The following is a 20,353-nucleotide window of genomic DNA, read 5'->3' on the forward strand; positions in this document are numbered from 1 at the left end:
CCAGCCAATGATTCATGGCCGGGACCTGCTGATTGGCTGTATCCAATTACAGCCCAGAGCACTGTGTTGATAATCAACGCAGAGCTCTGTACAGAGAGAACAATCTCTTTGTTTATTATTTCTGCAAAGCAGGAATAAGAAACAAAGATCGGTTAGTAAAAGCAGCACATAATACACACTGTTAGCACACATTTAAACCATCGATTGCCCCTAGATATTAACCCCTTCCCAGCCAGTGTCATTAGTACAGTGACAGCGTATAGTATGATCACTGATCACTGTATTAGTGTCATTGGTGATGTCAGTGGCAGTCAGCAAGTTCCCAGCAGCGTCAGTTAGTGTCTTATTGTCTGCCGCACTATCACAGTCACAATATAAGTCGCTGATCACCACCAATAGAAGTATAAAATAAAAATCCAATATATTTATACCTTAGTTTGTAGACGCTATAACTTTCACGCAAACCAACCAATATACACATTTACACATTTATTTTTACCAAAAACAAGTGGCCTAAATTTATAAAGAGATTTTGATATTTAAAAAAAATTTTTATTTGATAAGTTTTATAGCAGAAAGTTAAAAATGTTTTTTATTTTACAAATATGTTCAAATATTGTATCGCAAGAAAAAAAGAAAAAAAACCCCAGTTGTGATCAAATACCACCAAAAGAAATCTCTATTTGTGTGAAAACAGTATACAGATTTCATTTATGTAGAGTGTTGCATGATCGCACAATTACCAGTTAAAGCAGCGCAGTGCTAAATGGCAAAAAATGGTTATGAAGGGGGTAAGGTGGTTAAATGCCAGAGAACCAGCAAACACAAATTGCTCCTGCGCTTGGGGATGGACTCGATGCAGGCTACAACCACATTAAGAATGTCCTGGAACATGCACACCTTGCTGCCCTCAAATGGACCGGGGGAATCCAAATATACTGAATGGGGAAAGAACAAAGAGAGGGCGCACAGGCCTAGTGCATTACCATAAAAAATGTTTAATAAAAAATAAAGTAGGTGGCTCTGAGGAAGAGGCAAGTCCTCGAAACGCGTCAGCCTTTTGGATGTCTAAACTCCCTATTGCGGACTGTTACTCAGCGCGGTGTTGACCCAGCTGTTCTTTTATGATGTGCCTTGACTATATTGTCGTTTGTGAGTACAATACATACTTTATTTTTTATTAAACATTTTTTATGGTAATGCACTAGGCCTGGGCGCCCTCTCTTTGTTCTTTCCCCATTCGGTTAAATGCCAGAACCCCACTATGGATTCCCGGTGATTAGCTGAAGGAGGCAACTCCATAGCTGAGCTGCATCCATGGCCAATCACAGGTGATTACTGCACAAGCAACAGTCTGAGAGCAGCCATGATTAGCTGCGGAGCCAGCAGTTTCCAAAAGCTAACTGCCAGGAACCACAGCTGGGGCTCTTACATGTAAACTCAGTTGGGCCCATTCGCTGTTACAGGCCACCTAAGAAGAGAAGTAAATTTCTACGTGTGTTTTGTCCCATAAGGATCAGAATAACAAAAAGCCTTGGTCACCCGGGCAGCAGTAATAACTAGCTGTTGAGCCATGGTTTTACCATCCACCTAAAAAAGAAAGATCATGCAGTCACTCTGGGCTTTACACTTCACAGCCACGGCAAAAATTATACCCCCATCACATTCAGAAGGCAACACCACTACAAAAATGTGACGCAATAAAGCAAATGGGACCATGCTGCAACGATGATCCCAGTGCTTGCTTCACAGTTGTGGCGCAGTCTATACATATAAAGTAAAATGCCAATTCAGTTGTCAAAAAAGCCTCATTCATTAGGCACAGTATGGCCTCCTGATTGCTTGGAAGCCACTTCTGAAAAGATCCAATCTCTTTTTAGTGTGAATTGTAATTCTAGTGTGGGCATGTTGCCAACATTCAAGATGGCGATGGTGTTTGTTTCAACGAGTATTTAGGTAGCCCCTGACGACACCATCTATGATGGAACGCATCAGTTGGGGCTTTCAAGAGTGAAGTCATCAAGCACCACACATAGGACAGGATGAGCGTGATAGATTTGAAGCAGCCAATAGGAACACTGTGCAAATGTAATATATATATATATATATATATATATATATATATATATATATATATATACACATACATACATATACTGCAAAGCCTTTTTGTCCATTGGACTTTGTAAGTGTGTAGATTTTATGTATAAACAAACTTTTAAGTGCGGTTTCACACTATGGAAGCACTTCCTGCCTTTGGCTCTGAGTGTCACCTGGCTGGTTGTCTGAAGCAGTGGTGATCCATTGGCTGAGGGTTGGCCTCATTAACCCTGTAAGTGCTGTTTGACCATTTACGGAGATAGAGATGGCCATGGTTATCTGGTAAGCAGCTGATTTTTCTTGCTTCTTCCCATGGGTGGACTGGAATCCACTAGAGCACTGGTAGTGCAGCATGATGTGATCGCTAGAAGACTTACATTCCTGCTGGATTTCTTCTCATTACACATTGGAAAATTTAGCTTCTTTTAGGTTCTTGGGGACTTTTTTAGTGTAGTAATAATTTTCAGACCCTGTTTATTATTCCTTATAACTATTATGGCAATTGGTTTTCAAAACATATAAGAACATGTGGATTGTATATCATTTTATGTAATATTGGTACAATTTTTACATTGCGCTGCACTATTTTTCATACATATACTCTTTTTGCTTAGTATCACAAGCTCTGTTGGTGGTAGCAGCTATATAGGTGTCATATATATATATATATATATATATATATATATATATATATATATATATATATAATATATAGATAGATAGTCTGTATGAGAATGACAGGCACATGGTTCAGCAGTCCACGTAATGAGCTCCAAAGTGGACAGTAGGCACTAAGGGCAAGCTGTGATGGAGCGAAGCTAACTCTGCAGTAGATGAAAAGATGAAAGAGCGCGCCGGCTGACGTTGGTCCCGCAAATGCTCAGAAACGCGTCGCACATTGATGACGTCAGACTCCCAACGTGAACAACCCCGGACATCTTGGAGACTCAGCCAGGCTTCACCACCTATGCTTTACCTGACAAAGCACCATCTGCTGGCGGACCAAGATTATCTCCTCTCTGAATAAGTCACCTTACATCTGGCTACAGACGTTGTACATCACCTCCATATGAGCTTGTTTTTAATATCTGAGATGTGAGTTGCTACTTACCTTCTTATTAAATATTATCACAGTATACACTTAGAGGCGCTGTGTTCTTTGTTTCTTTTTGGATATACCTAAGCTCTGAGTTTTTCTGTTATTTTAAATCAGTGGACCTGTGTAGAAGATCATAAGTTGGGCCCCGTTGCTCTATAAAAAAAAAAATGTTGTGTGGTTAGTGAAGAGCCACAGTGAAGAGTGGGCATGGCTTTCATTGTGTCAGGGGTTTTGCTAGGATTGTGAAAAACCTGGGGCACTTTTGGGCGTGCCAAGTAGAAGAGTAATTTAGTGTGCGGGGGTAGAGCAGTAAGGAGGGATCTAGGGCTAAATTCCCCAGTGGTTTACGGGTATGGGTTATGACTAAGGCTTGGTAAGCCGAAACGCTTTAGCCTTTGTACCTGCGATGTTTTTACTGTGATCGATTTAATAAAACAAAGATTTTAGAGCAATGGCAGTAGCGTGGACCGATTTCATTTAATTCTGGAACGGATAAGCAACTGTGGATCACGCACCTGCCTAGTTCCTGGGATGAGCATTGGATGGGTAGTAGCACCTTCTATTCTATTTTGATAAATTCCCCAGTGGATTATGGGTATGGGTTACGACTAAGGCTTGATAAGCCGAAACGCGTTAGCCTTTGTATCGGTGATGTTTTTACTGTGGATCATGCACCTGCCTAGTTCCTGGGATAAGCATTGGATGGGTAGTAGCACCTTCTATTCTATTTTGATAAATTCCCCAGTGGATTATGGGTATGGGTTACGACTAAGGCTTGATAAGCCGAAACGCGTTAGCCTTTGTATCGGTGATGTTTTTACTGTGGATCATGCACCTGCCTAGTTCCTGGGATAAGCATTGGATGGGTAGTAGCACCTTCTATTCTATTTTGATAAATTCCCCAGTGGATTATGGGTATGGGTTACGACTAAGGCTTGATAAGCCAAAACGCGTTAGCCTTTGTATCGGTGATGTTTTTACTGTGGTCGATTTAATAAAACGAAGATTTTAGCGCAATGGCGGTAGCGTGGACCGATTTCATTTAATTCTGGAACGGATAAGCAACTGTGGATCACGCACCTGCCTAGTTCCTGGGATGAGCATTGGATGGGTAGTAGCACCTTCTATTCTATTTTGATAAATTCCCCAGTGGATTATGGGTATGGGTTACGACTAAGGCTTGATAAGCCGAAACGCGTTAGCCTTTGTATCGGTGATGTTTTTACTGTGGTCGATTTAATAAAACAAAGATTTTAGCGCAATGGCGGTAGCGTGGACCGATTTCATTTAATTCTGGAACGGATAAGCAACTGTGGATCATGCACCTGCCTAGTTCCTGGGATGAGAATTGGATGGGTAGTAGCACCTTCTATTCTATTTTGATAAATTCCCCAGTGGATTATGGGTATGTGTTACGACTAAGGCTTGATAAGCCGAAACGCGTTAGCTTTGTATCGGTGATGTTTTTACTGTGGTCGATTTAATAAAACAAAGATTTTAGCGCAATGGCGGTAGCGTGGACCGATTTCATTTAATTCTGGAACGGATAAGCAACTGTGGATCACGCACCTGCCTAGTTCCTGGGATGAGAATTGGATGGGTAGTAGCACCTTCTATTCTATTTTGATAAATTCCCCAGTGGATTATGGGTATGTGTTATGACTAAGGCTTGATAAGCCGAAACGCGTTAGTTTGTATCGGTGATGTTTTTACTGTGGTCGATTTAATAAAACAAAGATTTTAGCGCAATGGCGGTAGCGTGGACCGATTTCATTTAATTCTGGAACGGATAAGCAACTGTGGATCACGCACCTGCCTAGTTCCTGGGATGAGGATTGGATGGGTAGTAGTACCTTCTGTTCTATTTTGCTAAATTCCCCAGTGGCTCCCTTGCAGCACTCAAAGCCGGAGGGAAGAGAAGCCGGCAGCTGCAGGGGAGCCACAGAGGATCGGTGCTGCAGGGGAAAGGCACAAAAGATTAGAGGGGGGATTTGAAGCACAAGGCAGCTCTTCCATGTTGGCACTGTGTTTCAGGGCACAGTGGGCCCCCTGTTCCTCAGGGCCCATGTGCACCACACACGTGGATGATAGACGATAGGCCACGGGGCTGCCACAGGTGTGAACAAGCCCTAAAAAAAGTGATAATTCCTTTTTAATACATATGCATGCCCTGCTGTTAGTATGCTGGCCAGAACAGGATGCCAAACAGAATGGCATGTGGCAGTGGTATTCACAGTTGACACAAGAACACGGCTCCTGGACATCTAGGTTTCCCATATTAGTTTAACTAAGAAGCACATTGGAAGAGTCCTTCAACTATTCTCAGTGGCATCTGGAGTGTTTCTTCAGGGTGGATTATATTCCACAGAGGGCACAGCTGAAATCACAGCTACTACTTACTGGAAATATGTGAAGGCTTCAGTTTTAATTTGTGCCACATACCAGATCCCGGGGCTTCTGATTACATTCTGCATTGTGCCAGGAAACAAAGGTTTTGCATGTCTGTACAATATGTACTATGTGCGTTTGCACAGGCAAATCAGTCAGCAATCAAACATTCTATATATGAAAATTGTAGCAACTGTTTATTTAACTTTCTGTAAAATGGGAACCTGTACACTAAAAAAGGCATTTTAAAGTGGATTTGCATGTTATGTAAAAGCTGGACTCCAGCCAGACAGCTACTCTACTCTGTAGAAATACAAACTGTATGCAGGAGTTCTACCTCTCAATGGATACGTCATTTTGTCCAGCCAGTCTGCAGGTTCACCTTGCCTATCCAGACACTACAGCCAGGTTGTTGACCTCACTTCATTATTATTATACAGTATTTATAAAGCGCCAATAGCTCAGCGCTGTACATTACAAAGGGGGACAGAACAATAACAATACAATACAATGCAAAACATGAGGGGATCGAGGGCCCTTCTCTTTGGAGCTTACAATCTAGGAGGGAGGGGATGGTGGCACAGGAGGAGATAGCTGTGGGGGATGGGGTGGTAGGAAGAGTGGAGGAGGTCGGCAAGTTAGCAGGGGGTGGGGTAGGTTTCCCTGAAGAGATGGGTTTTCAGGGAGCGCCTAAAGAAGAGGAGAGTAGGTGATAATCTGATGGGTTGGGCCAGGGAGTTCCAGAGGATGGGTGACACCCTGGAGAAGTCCTGGTGGCGGGCATGGGAGGAGACCAGGGAACTAGAGAGAAGGAGGTCTTGTGAGGAGCGGAGTGTGCGTGCTGGGTGGTACTTGGATATTAGGTCGGTGATGTAGTTCGGGGCAGTATGGTGGACAGCTTTGTACGTCGGGGTTAGGATTTTGAATTTGATCCGTTGCGCAATCGGAAGCCAGTGGAGGGATTGGCAGAGGGGGGTGGCGGAGATGGAGCGGTTGGAAAGGTGAATGAGTCTGGCAGCCATATTCAGGATGGACTGAAGCGGGGATAGCCAGTGGCGAGGCAGGCCAGTGAGGAGGGAGTTGCAGTAGTCGAGTCATGATATGATGAGGGAGTGGATGAGCTGCTTGGTGGTTTCTGGGGTTAGGAACGTGCGGATTTTGGCGATGTTGCGGAGGTGGAGTCTGCATGTTGCGGAGGTGGAGTCTGCATGAGTTTGTTAAAGATTGGACTTGGGGCTGGAAGGATAGGTTGGAGTCCAGAATGACACCAAGTACTCTGGCCTGCGGGGCGGGTTTGATGGTGGCGTTGTTGGACATAATGGACTTTATGACAGATGAATGATACAGTCTGGTCCCCTACAGCCTGTGAGTGGTCAGTGAAGGTGCAGCAGAATACTGATAAGTTCTCTCTCTGCCCTCTTCTCCTCCCAGCAAGTTTTCTCTCCACAAATGTGCCCCATCTGAATGCCCCCCAGGGCTTTGCTCACACATGTGGCCAGGAGGGGGGGCAGCTTCAGTTTTACTGCTCCTAGACCCTCTACATGAACATTAACTTGCAGTCACCTATGGCTATACATAGGCTGCAGCTGCAATGCTGTGCTTCTCAGCTGCGGCAAATGAGTCAGCAGGTGTCGCTGCCCCAAAACACAACTAATGCAGGTCTATAGGGCCACCCCACAATCGCATGTAACCCTAAGGCGGTTAGGAGGTAATATGTCAAATTTCCTAAGAAAATTGATGAACTCATGCGAACAAAGGCAGATAATTCAGTTTTGGGTATGCACAATAGCTGCATTAAAAACACATGATGTCTTAATCCTTTCACTTTCAACCTGACAGCCGGGGGGGGTTACACATGGTGTGTAAATGTGACAAGCAGCCTTATGGCTGTCAGATGGAAGCATTCAGCCGGCTGCACTGCCACCCAATCGCTTCAACACACCGCAAGAATGGTGCCCACCACCTTCAACCCCCGCCCCCCCAAACCCATGCCTTCGCAATGAATCCCGATTGACCATCTGCGGGCCCGAGACCAGCATTTTGGGTGCTGGCAGGTGGAGGAGAAGGAGCAGAGTAGATATGTCCGCTCTCCTCCCCTCCTTGTTGACCCAGAAAGCAATGCGTTTGACTTCACTTCTGGGTCCCCATGTTCGTTTTCCTGGCCACTATGCTGCACTCCATTCCATTCAGTAGAGCACAGAGGAGACATGTAGGCTCTTTTAGAGCCTGGATTTCTCATTAAAGAGAACCTGTCAACACAAATCATCACACAGGGGACTTTTTAACCTCCCTAGCTTCTGATTATGTCCATATTTCTGTGCTCAAAGCGGTACATTTTTTTGCATGGAAATATGTTTTTTTTTATTGTAGGTCTGTAATTTTTAGGAATAACTCACTGAAATCTGTCCAAACAAGAGCCTAGTAAACATCCCGCGTAGGATAAAACTTGAAACACGAAATCGTAAATTATAATTTAATAATCATAAAAAATAATAATACATTTAATTCAATAATATAATCAAACCAAAAACACTAAAATTTGAAATAGAGCGCCAAGTTCGCACATCACTGAGCAAAGTCGCAGAATCGTTTTCAGTGTCTGATGAGGAATTTCCCCCACGAATCATTATCACTCAATTCTGCAAGTGGTTCTGATTTACTATCGCTGTTCTCTAGCCGGTCTAAAACCACTTTTGACCTAAAGGGGCGCTCTTTGGACGCCATGGACGTTTCTCAGTTTCCAGGCAGAAAGAACAGTAAAAATGCAGGCAGGGCGCCGGACAAAGCACTCGGGACAAAATGTATGTGAAATGGTTTGATACAGGAATGTTATACTATGTGATTTTAGTGAATGTCACTTTTTGTCATTTTCAAATTTCCCGCCGTTCCTTCCCCGTACATCCTGACGCTCGCAGGGGACGGAACCCAGATGACAGATGCCGGCATCTACCGGATTACATGGCCCGGGACACTGCAGGGGGGACATCGCGGGAGCGGAGGACAAGGTAAGTGATTGAGGGATCGCGGAGCAGCGCTGCATGGTAAGACCGAGTGTAGCTCGGGGTTACCGCTTGTGGTACTGAAACTTTACCCCGAGCTACACTCAGGAATACCACCAGGGGGGTTAAGTAAAAAAAAAATGTTTAAAATGATAAAAAAATGAAAGTTACACCCAAGCACCCCCATATAAGCACACGTGTCGGGGCGCCTACGCATGAAAACGTCGGTTGCGATACACGTTACATATCACTACACATGCCTGAGTGAGAGCAATAATTATAAACACCAGACCTCCTCCTTCATGCTAAACTGATGACCTATAGGGGCTTTTAAAGCATCGCCTATAGAAAATGTAGGGTAATGAAGTTTGTCGCCATTTCACAGGCGCACACAAATTCAAGGCTCGACATGTTTGGTATCTATATGCTTGGTACAACCTCATCTTTTATATTATACAAAAAAATTGGTTAATTTATTGCGTTTGTGTTCCCTAACATTAACTTTAGTGTATTTTATACTGAAAAATTGTGTTTCCTAGACCTTTGCAGTAATATTGTGCTTCATAAAAAAAATTGGAACTACCATTATTTTATTCTCTAAGGTGTCCACTTTCAGGAAATATACAATGTTTGGGAGGGTTGTGTAATCTTCAGGACTAAAATGATTTTTTAAATGTGTGCAAAAAACACAAAGATGGCTCTGGCAGCTTAATGGCTAATATAACCGCATTAACTGCTTCCCTGCCACCCTATAGCAGAACTACTACTACAGGGTGGCAGGGCTGCGAAAAATCACGTATATATACGTGATTTTGCAATTCCAGGTAGGGGGCGCGCTGCCATTGTTGGCTACAGCTGTCGATCTCCGGGTCCCCGCCGGCACCCAGAGATCGCTGAGGAACACTGACAGGGGAAAGGCCTGTATGTAAACAACACAGATCTCTCTCCTGTCAACACCAGCATACAAAGCAGCATGCTTACATTGTAAAACACACACAGCACACTTAGTAAAACAGCACACAGTTAACCCTTTGATCGCCCCAGATGTTAACCCCTTCCTGCCCCGTGCCATTAGTACAGTGTCAGTGCTTTTTATTAGCACTGATCACTGTATTGGTGTCACTGGGTATGTCAGTGGCAGTTAGTCAGTTCCCCCCCCAGTGTCAGAATGCCCTTCGAAGTTCGCAATAAGTTGCTGATTGCCACCATTACTCGTATAAAAAAAAAATTCCAATATATACCGCCATTTGTAGACACTATAACTTTCACGTAAACCAATTAGTTTACATGTAATGGGTTTTTTTTTTCTTTTTTAGGAAAGACATGTAGAAGAATACATTTTGGCCTAAATTTATGAAGAAATTAGATTTTTTTACATTTTTTTACTTGATATGTTTTATAGCAAAAATCAAAAATATTGTTTTTTTTTTTTCAAAATTGCCGGTCTTTTTTTGTTTATAGCGCATAAAATAAAAACCGCAGAGGTGCTCAAATACCACCGAAAGAATTTTGATCCCTTTTTAAATATAGGCACCATTATGGCGTTACGCCAGTCCAGTTGCACTATGCCAATCATTAAAGTGTCCCTAAGAAAATTAGAAACACATCATTTTTCTTAGCAAATATATTTCTAAAGGTGCTATTGAGATGAAATTTTCACCACGTTGGTAACAACCCATGCAATCCATACAGACATACAAAGAAGCCAAAACAAATAAGTTCAGAAATTAAGTTATTATGTAATAAAATTGAATGACATGGGAAAAATTCAAAAACACGCTAACTGAAATGTATTTAATACTTTGTACAAAAACCTTAGTTGGTAATGACAGCTTCAAGACACCTCCTGTATGGAGAAACTAGCCGCATGCATTGCTCAGGTGTGATTTTGGCCTATTCTTCCACACAGTCGTCAAATTTTGAAGGTTCCTTGGGTGTCTCCTATGAACTCTGATCTTTAGTTCTTTCCATAGATTTTCTATTGAGTTCAAGTCAGGTGACTGGCTGGGCCATTCTAGCAGCTTTAGTTTCTTTCTTTGAAACCAAAGGAGAGTTTCCTTGGCTTTGTGTTTGGGATCATTGTCTTGCTGAAATGTCCACCCTCGTTTCATCTTCATCATCCTGGTAGATGGCAGCAGATTTTTATCAAGAATGTCTTAGTACATTTTTCCATTCATCCTTCCTTCAATGATATGAAGTTTGCCAGTACCGCTTCACTGTTGGGATGGTGTGTTTTGAGGTGGTGTGCAGTACCATTTGACCTCTAAACATGGTGTGTATTATGGTAAGCAAAGAGTTTGATTTTGGTCTCATCTGACCAGACAATATTCTCCCAGTATTTCCAGACCTTTCTGAAGCTCTCCACAAGTGGCCCTTGGCTCTTGGACAACTCTTCTAATAATTCTTTTCACTCCTCTGTCACAAATCTTCAGAGGAGCACCTGGTCGTGGCCGTTTTATAGTGAAATTATGTTTTCACTTCCGGATTATGGCCCCAACAGTACTCACTTGAAAATTCAGAAGTTTAGAAATTATTCTGAAACCAATGCCATCAGTATGCTTTGCATCAATAAGCTTCCAAAGGTTTTGAGAGACCTCTCTATTTTAACCCATCATGAGATGTTTCTTGGTAATGAGACCTTTTTATAGGCCATCAGTTGAGACTGCACCAGCTGATATTAATTGGCATTGACAAGGGGCAGGATTGCATTCTAAGTACTGATAGATTTCAGATGGCATCTTGGCTTTTCATGCCTTTTTTGCACTTCCCTTTCTTTGTGTGTTCAATACTTATGACCTGTGTTATTCCATTTTATTACACATAACAATTTACAAATTTGTTTTGGTTTATTTGTCTGTATGGATTGCATGGGTAGTTATCGACATGTGGTGAAAATTTCATGTCAATAGCACCCTTAGAAATATATTTACCTTGAAAAATGGTGATGTGTTCAATACTTATTTTACCCCCGTACGTGCAAAAACGTAAAAGTATTAAATGCATCTCTTTACTGAATATTACTTTAAAAAGCCCATACTTATAAATAGTTACAAATAACTGACTCTAAAGTTGTTGTAAACCTCAAGTATAAAATATGAGCAGAGTATATCCCTCTATATAGTGTGCACTCGTCTCAATCCAGAGTACTAAGAGTCCTTTCTTTCTGCTGCCTCCTTCCTCTGCTAGCTGCATAAATCACTTCTGACAAGTTTGCCTGACACCAAGAGAAAAAAAGGTGACGGGGAGGGAGCTTCAGCAGGCAGCCTGTGATTGACAGCCTCAGCTCCGTTCCTGTGTGCTGGAAGCTCAGACAAGCTGTATAAATTCTGCACTTTGAATGGATGTCAGGGAGAGGCAGCTGTAGATAGACAGGTACAACGTATGTAGGGGGACTTGTTTCCCCTCTGTGTATCACCTGAGGCCAGTCACTTCACTGGGTATGTGTAAGGGTTTACAACCACTTCAACATACTGAGACTTCTAGAGCAAACCAATCTAGAAACACTTGGGCTTTCACATGAATTTGAAGTAGTTACATAGGTGTCCGTTTATAAACCAACGGTACATGATCTCTGCTCAGTTCTCCGGAATTCTCAGAGAACACAGTTCTCCTGTGAATGCCTTTTATGAAGCGGTGTAGATCAGTTCTCTGAACGAAGGGAGAACGGTCTACAAACGCTGGAAAACGGCTGGTTTTACTATAATCTCGCAAGATTACAGTAAAAAATCAGTTTACTTAACAGAGGTAAATTATCGCTGCTTAGTTTGCGGTTCCTCCGATTCTCCAGCTCTGGGCTGGAAAATCTGGAGAGAGAACACAGATCTCCAGCGAAGAGCTGAACATGTTCTCCGCTGATCTCCTGAGTGTCAAACTGTGAATGACCAGAGAATAGCTGCGATCCTCTGAATCGCAGCTATTCTCTGTGTCAAAAACAGACACTATAGTTAGTCTGGCTGAAAAAAGTCCATCCAGTTCAACCATAGAAGAAAAAAAAATTATAATCCTACACCCACAGTTGATCCAGAGGAAGGCAAAAAAAACAGCAAAGCATGATCCAATTTGCTCCTGCTGGGAAGAAAATTCCTTCCTGATCCCCCGAGAGGCAGTCAGATATTCCCTGGATCAACTTTACCTATAAATGTTATATCCAGTTATATTCTGTGTATCCAAAAAAGAATCCAGGACTATTTTAAAGCAATCCACTGAGCTGGCCAGAACCAACTCTTGAGGGAGTCTATTCCACATTTTCACAGCTCTTACTGTGAAGAAACCTTTCCGTGTTTGGAGATTATATTTCTTTTCCTCCAGACGTAAAGATTGCCCCCTTGTCCTCTGTGATGACCTCAGGGTAAAACAAGAATATATTTTCTTAGTGCTACCTGAACTTGGTTACTGAATTCATTTGGGTCCTGCTGACATGAGGTTGATTTATTAAAGGCAAAAAGATTGTGCACTCTGCAAAGTGCAGTTGCTCCAGAGCTTAGTAAATGAGTGCAACTGCACTTTGCAATTTGCCTTTAGTAAATCAGCCCCATAGTGACTGTATGCACACACAGGAACTGCAGCAGTTACAAATGGTTTCATAATCTGGCCCCACTTTCAGCTAAAATGCGATCACTTCCTACCACAACTTTACCGTCCAAATTAAACAGTATCTCACTGTACTGAGTATGTGAAGAAAAAGGAAGCTCCTGCACATCACTGCTCTGTTTTACTACAATGCGGAAGTTGTATCTATATTTACAAAGGGGAAGAAGGCTCAAAAACATCACTTTTCTGAACAGTTGTCATATTGTTTCTGCTACTTTTAGTAGACCCACAGAATATAAAGGAAGGTTTTATAAAGGGATACTAAACACACGCTGTTTCATTTACATTCTCTCTTCTCTTTCTGTATACGGATGATAGCACTGTATTTATTTTAATAAAAAAAACAAAAAAAAAAAAAAAACACATCTAAGTACCTTTTTTCCTGAACGATATACTGTTGTCACATGACACAACTCTTTCCCAGCCTGTTTGCAGGAAAACAGTGGCAGGAGGAGCTTCTAGTCCTCTGCTGCTGGTCACATGTTCAAAAAAAAAAAAAAAAAAAAAAAGCCTTTGCAATACAATGTAAAAATAAATAATTATTATCAATAAACTGTTTTAACTCCTCATACAAATATATATTTGAATTCAGATCTTTACTATTGTTTGTAAATAACATGGTGTGGGCGGATTTCTGCCAATCACAGGCTATGTCATGCTCCTGCAGCCTGTGCCTTAGAATAAGATGCAGGTAGTAAAGCCTCCATCAATCAAGATGTAATATCCCACTCCCATTGTGTTCAGCTGGTCAGTGGACATGGAGGACGAGGGAGGGAGTGGGCTGTCATTTACGTGGGCTGTGTATACACCCACAAGTGTGACTGTATAGCCACATGGGTTGCTCAGATGTGATAGAGCAGGGGTGTCAAACTGGCAGCCCTCCAGCTGTTGCGAAACTACAAGTCCCATCATGCCAATCACAGGCTGTGTCATGCTCCTCCAGCCTGTGCCTTAGAATAAGAGGCAGGTAAAGCCTCCATCAATCAAGACGTAATATCCCACCCCCATTGTGTTCAGCTGGTCAGTGGACATGGAGGAGAAGGGAGGGAGTGGGCTGTCATTTACGTGGGCTGTGTATACGCCCACAAGTGTGACTGTATAGCCATATGGGTTGCTCAGATGTGATAGAGCAGGGATGTCAAACTGTCAGCCCTCTAGCTGTTGCGAAACTACAAGTCCCATCATGCCTCTGCCTTTGGGAGTCATGCTTTTAAATGTCAATCTTGCAGTGCCTCATGGGACTTGTAGTTTGGCAACAGCTGGAGGGCAGCCAGTTTGACACCCGTGTGATAGAGAATTAATGCTTAGTGTAGAAATACACTGAAAACAAGCATACGCACAGCTACTAACACTGCTCTGCAAAATCCTCAACTGCAGTGGAGACAAGGACAGTAAGGGGAGACAGAGAACAGTAGGATCAACCAGGTCTTTTGCAGAATGCAGAAAACAAATTCCATAGTGACTGAGTGAATATGAACAGCATGTAATACAGCATTTATTGATAGTTTTTTAAGATGTCGGTTTAACCACTTCCCGACCGGCTGTTGCATATAAACGGCCAGACGGTGGCAGTGCAGGGTCGGGTGGCCGTTTATAAACGGCCTCCCCGCACCCTCCTTGTGCGCGCTCCCTGGGAGCGCGCAGCACCACGATCCGGTTCCCGCTGTGTCCTCCGGACACAGTGAAACACCGATCGTCGGACGGGACCTCTGTACGAGGTCCCGATCACGTGATCACTGATTGGCCAATCAGTGATCACATGCAAAGTAGTAAGCAAAATGTCACTTGTGACATCATTGCTTACTACGTGTGAAATCTGTGAATGATCACAGAGGTCACATGGTACAAGGCTATTCACAACAGGCTTGTACCATGTGACAAGCTGTGACCAATCACAGCTCACTCAGTACTTCTCAATGGCTGCAAGAATGCAGACAGAGAGAAGGAGAAATGATTGCTTTTACATCCTATATGGGTGTAAAAGCAATGTGTAAAAAAAAAAAAAAAAAAAAAAATCTTCATCACCCCCCACAAGTGTCACCATGGTGACACTGTACTGCTAGGGTGACAGTATGTAAAAAAATTAAATAAAAAGTAATAATATAAAAAAATAAAAATGTAAAAAAAATATTTTAAAAATTATAATTTTTGGTTATAAACTAATTTGGATTTTTTTTTTTACTAAAAAGATAACGGAATAAATTTTGGCAAAGATTTATGATGAAATATTATTTATTTGCAAAATTTTATTAAAAAAACACTTTTTTTCAAAATTTTTGGACTTTTTAATTTACATAGCAAAAAAAAATAAAAATCCCAGTGGTGAATAAATACCACCAAAATAAAGCTTTATCTGTCTCAAAAAAATGGTAAAAAATTCATTTGGGTACAGTGTTGCATGACCGTGCAATTGTCATTCAAAGCGCGATAGCTCTGAAAGCTGAAAATTGCCCTGGACAGGAAGGGGGGAAAGTGTCCGGACTGGAAGTGGTTACTAACACGTCTTATTTCATTTTTAATTATTGTGTTCTGTCCCGAAGGGGGCAAATTCCAAGTATTACTATGTCGCATCTTCCTATATGAGGTGTAATGCTAGCTGTGTGGTTGGACAGGGTGCCCTCATTCTTCAACAGCCATCCGACCATGCAGCTTGGCTGCTTTCTTAGATACCTGCTTATCTATGTCTCCAAGCACTGACAAGCATTGTCACAAGGCATACAGGAAGGGGGCATGTCAGTTGTAATCCTTCCCAAATACAAAGATTTCAGCGCTCTCCATAGGCAACTATGGGGTTGAGAGACTGACAGCGGATATAAACTGGGCCTCAGAGGCACAACCACAGTAACTATGGAGCTTTGGGGGGAGGGTTGGCTGCCAACCCAACTCCATGCCCACCCACTGCCATGAGCTGTCAATCAAAACCAAAGCGGACCTGATTTTTTTTTTTTTAAGTCAGCGAACGTGCGAAAAAAACGAAAAACCCGTAAGTGTTCAGAAAAAACGTGCAAGTGCAAAACACCACACAAAAAAGTGCACTTAGGGGTGTGCTTTGTCCTTCCCCTGAAGGGAATGGACCTCTACCCTGATCCCCCGGGGCACGAAGCTCCTGACAGGGACAAGGTTCCCATTTGGTCCACCTAGCCAAAAGGCCTGGCGGACCACCGTTCCTTGTGGCCAGCCGAAGCCTTGGTCAGAGGGCTCTCCCGAAGAGAAAACCCCCTAGGGACAGGGGAGGAAGGAACCAAAAGGCCACACATCCTCCCCCTAGACTTCAGGGTAGGCCCGAGGACCCACACCCTCCATCCTGTGAGAAATAAAACACACACAAAAGTGAAAGTGACAAACGGGAGAAAAAATAAATTAAATAAATAAGTGGTCGTGCAGATTGTGCACTGGCCAGGCCCTGAGGCCCGTAGCAAAAATTGCCCAGAACTTAGCCAAAAGGCCCGGTCCTAAAAGGCGCAGTGCAGGAAAAGTGTTTGAACACAGTGACCATGTGCCTTTTCACACGCTGGGGTCCCACACCCAAGTGTTACTAAGAGCACCCCTGAGGCGACCACTCAGGGGGCACTGGTTCGCGGACTTTCTGCCTTCCCGGCCCCTGGCCAGACAAGGTAGATCCGTTTAAATCAGGAGGAACTGGGCCCGTCCGGTTTTCCAGGGGGAATTAATCCCAGGCCCCAGCAGCCTGTGGGCACCTCGGTTTCTATTCCAGCCTGTAGTAACCATCAGGACCCCCCTCATACCAGCAGGGGTACTATACAACCAATCATCCCCGCAAAGCTAGAATGATGGGGAGCACCCCTGCTGGACACTGATAAGAACAGATACTACACTTGATCTTAGCCAAAAGGCCGAGAAGCGATGGGAACTAGTCTCTCAGTTCTCCATCAGGTTCCACCCAATTACAGAACTCCTCGTCCATATCCTTGTCTGTGTGATGGGCGCATTGGCCGAGGAAGCCCAGTAATGGTGAGCTGCATGGAGGATGAATTGTCCAGTACAGACACTCGAGCCTCAGAGACAGATTAATGTAGTTGCTCCTTACGAGTGCACGAACTGCTGCAAAACCCGACAAATTTGGTGCAAAGGTGTTAGGTAATTTCAAATAGTGTCTATAGTTGTCAGGGCCTAGATCAGAACCTGGGACCTTTGCAGTCTTTAACAATAACTCTTCTTGCTGAGCCACCCGAGAAGCTGGAGTGAATGCCTTGTCTGATCCCTTAGACAATCTTGCTTTGCACCTTGTTTCTGGTGAACCTTGAACTCTTTGCTCCTCCCATAGACTTAATGATTTAAACCATGCCTTTGCACTTCCGGTTTGCCAGATTATTGTGCTCTCTCCAGCCAATTACTTGCTTTTGTCAATTGTGCTGCATCTATATTTTCACTATCACTTGGTACTGACCTTTGGCTTGTTCCTCAACTACATTTCTGCTTGATCCCAACCTGTAACCACTTGATACCTATCTTTGGCTTGTTTTTCTGACTACACTTCTGCTTGATCCTTACTTGCTATATCTACTATTGGACCCCAACTTGCTCACCACCTGGTGAGGCAACCCTGAGGACCATGACCTGGTCTCTAACAAGCAGCAAAACCCATCTCAACCATTAGGAGCTCTGGTGGACACTGGTTAGTGCTTAGACCAGCAATGGGCAAACTACGGCCCGGCGGACCTTTAAATCCGGCCCGCGGAGCTAGGCTCACGCTAGGCTCCTCTCACAGTCCGCCCTGAATACCGGTGTAGCATGAAAATCTGTCTCCTATGAGGATCTGTCCCCCTCGAAGTATCTGCGCATGTGCCAGAGATCGCCTGCTAATGCCTGAAACTGACACATGCGCAGATACGTAGAGGGGGACAGATTTTCATGCTACACCGGAACGGCGCGGGAACACGGCGAGAGGAACGCGCGGAGCAAAGGTAAGTGAATTGACACAGGGGGGACTTGGGGACTTAATATGGGGGATGAATTACTATATGGGGGATGAATTACTATATGGGGGATGAATTACTATATGGGGGATGAATTAATATGGGGAATGAATTAATATGGGGAATGAATTACTATAGGGGGGATGAATTACTATATGGGGGATGAATTACTATATGGGGGATGAATTACTATGGTGGATGAATTACTATATGGGGGATGAATTACTATGGGGGATGAATTACTATGGGGGATGAATTACTATATGGGGGATTAATTACTATGCTTACTATGGGGGAATATTACTATACTTACTATGGATGACACATACACATCATTCATCTACTCTTGGTCCGGCCCCCGGGTCCAATATATGAACCCATTGCGGCCCTCAAGTCAAAAAGTTTGCCCACCCCTGGCTTAGACCCTGCGTCTCAGGTGAGCCCACATCATCCACTAGGGTGACCTGCCTGTGTGCTAATCTAGCTAGTCTCTCTGGCCTTCAAGCCTGACCATGACAATGACATTTCAGACTTCCCTAGTCTGCAAACCTGCCTCAGCAGCAGATGCTGACATGGCAGTCCTGGTCTCAACAACAACCAACGGGGGCAAACACTTCAACTTCTATCCAACTGGATCTAGGCAGGAATGCTTCCCGACTCCAGACTTTCCCTAATTTCAACAAAACCCACCCGTTCTTGAATCGATTCCTCTCGTGTGTTCCCTGATTTTGTCTATTCTGGTGTAACTTACCACATTTATAGCCAGTACTCCTACCTCAGAATGTAAAATTATATCTGAAGATACTATAAATTATGCTTGAAGCTTACGGTTCTGTTAACAGCCATTTTGGGCTAACACAGACTTGCCAGAGACAGTCTTTAGTTTGTTCTACATAATTACTGGGTTTTGGTAATTACGGGGCTTACTGGTAAACTGGGTTCCTTTTAAAGTCTCCCCTCCAAAATAACCACAGACAACTGAAGTTCCTGCATTTACTTAACTATCGAAGGATGATAATTAAGGCTATTTCAGTTTACGAAACTTGTGATTTATGCCAAACTGCCACTTCTAATTTGATTAGAATAAACCTTTCCCAAAGAAATATTAGGGATTCCATTGCTCTTTGCGAAAATGTGAGTGTCCTGGATGATATACCACCCCATTGACTTCAATACTCTGTCAACCACCTAGAGCAGCGGTTCTCAAACGGTGGGTCGCGACCCCTTTGGGGGTCGAACAACCCTTTCACAGGGGTCTCCTAGGACCATTGGAAAACACATATTTCCGATGGTCTTAGGAACCGAGACACCGCTCCTCTATCAGTCTCCAGGCGGGTCCGCCCACATGCAGATACGTCCACATTTCCCTGGACCGCGATGTGTGTGCAGGATGACATGCCGCCCCTGTCATCTGGCCAGATCCCTGGGATCACTCAACAGCTCCGCCTCCTCGCCAGAGATTGGCCGCCGGAACTGTAGCTCAGGAGAGGCACACAGGCGGCCAATCCCCGGCGAGGAGGTGGAGCTTTGAGAGGTGGAGCCGAGCAGCAGCGTGAAGATCAAAGAAGATCGAGCGAGGGAGCGGCCGGAGAAGGAAGACAGCTGACAGGTAAGTGTCTGTAGCGTGTAGATGGTGCTGCTGCAGCCGGGTATGCTGGCTGTAGATGGGAGAGGGAGGGAGCAAGCCCAGGCTGGAGCAGGAGTCAGCAAGGTAAGTATCATTGGTGTCAGTGGGAGGAATAGTGCCCCATTATTGGTGTCACTAATACCAATGATGGGGCACTATTCCTCCCACTGACACCAATGATGGGGCACTATTTCCCCCCCCCCCCCCCAGACACCAGCGATGGGGAACTATTTCTCCCCCCACTGACACCAACAATGTGGCACTATTCCTCCCCACTGACACCATCGATGGGGCACTATTCCTCCCCACTGACGGGGCACAATTCCCCACCACACTAGTATCAATGATGGGGCACTATTCCCCCCCCCCCCCCCCGACACAAATGATGGGGCACTATTCCTCCCACTGACACCAACAATGTGGCACTATTCCTCCCACTGATACCAATGATGGGGCACTACTCCTCTCACTGACACCAATGATAGGGCACTATTCCTCCCACTGACACCAATGATGGGGCACTATTCCTCCCACTGATACCAATGATGGGGCACTATTCCTCCCACTGACACCAATGATGGGGCACTACTCCTCTCACTGACACCAGTGATGG

The 20,353-nt window shown here is 43.9% G+C and overlaps 1 protein-coding gene and 1 pseudogene across 1 annotated transcript in view; both read right to left on the reverse strand.

The window, feature by feature from the left end:
* The window catches only part of CERS3 (ceramide synthase 3), a 192,092-nt gene that overhangs the window by 82,723 nt on the left and 89,016 nt on the right, over positions 1 to 20,353 (reverse strand). The window lies entirely within an intron of this gene.
* LOC149443589 (U2 spliceosomal RNA) lies at positions 16,875 to 17,042 on the reverse strand (annotated as a pseudogene).

This window comes from Staurois parvus, unplaced genomic scaffold (assembly GCF_062004578.1).
Source record: "Staurois parvus isolate SC_StPar_1 unplaced genomic scaffold, SC_StPar_1.0 ptg000845l, whole genome shotgun sequence".
NCBI lineage: Eukaryota > Metazoa > Chordata > Amphibia > Anura > Ranidae > Staurois > Staurois parvus.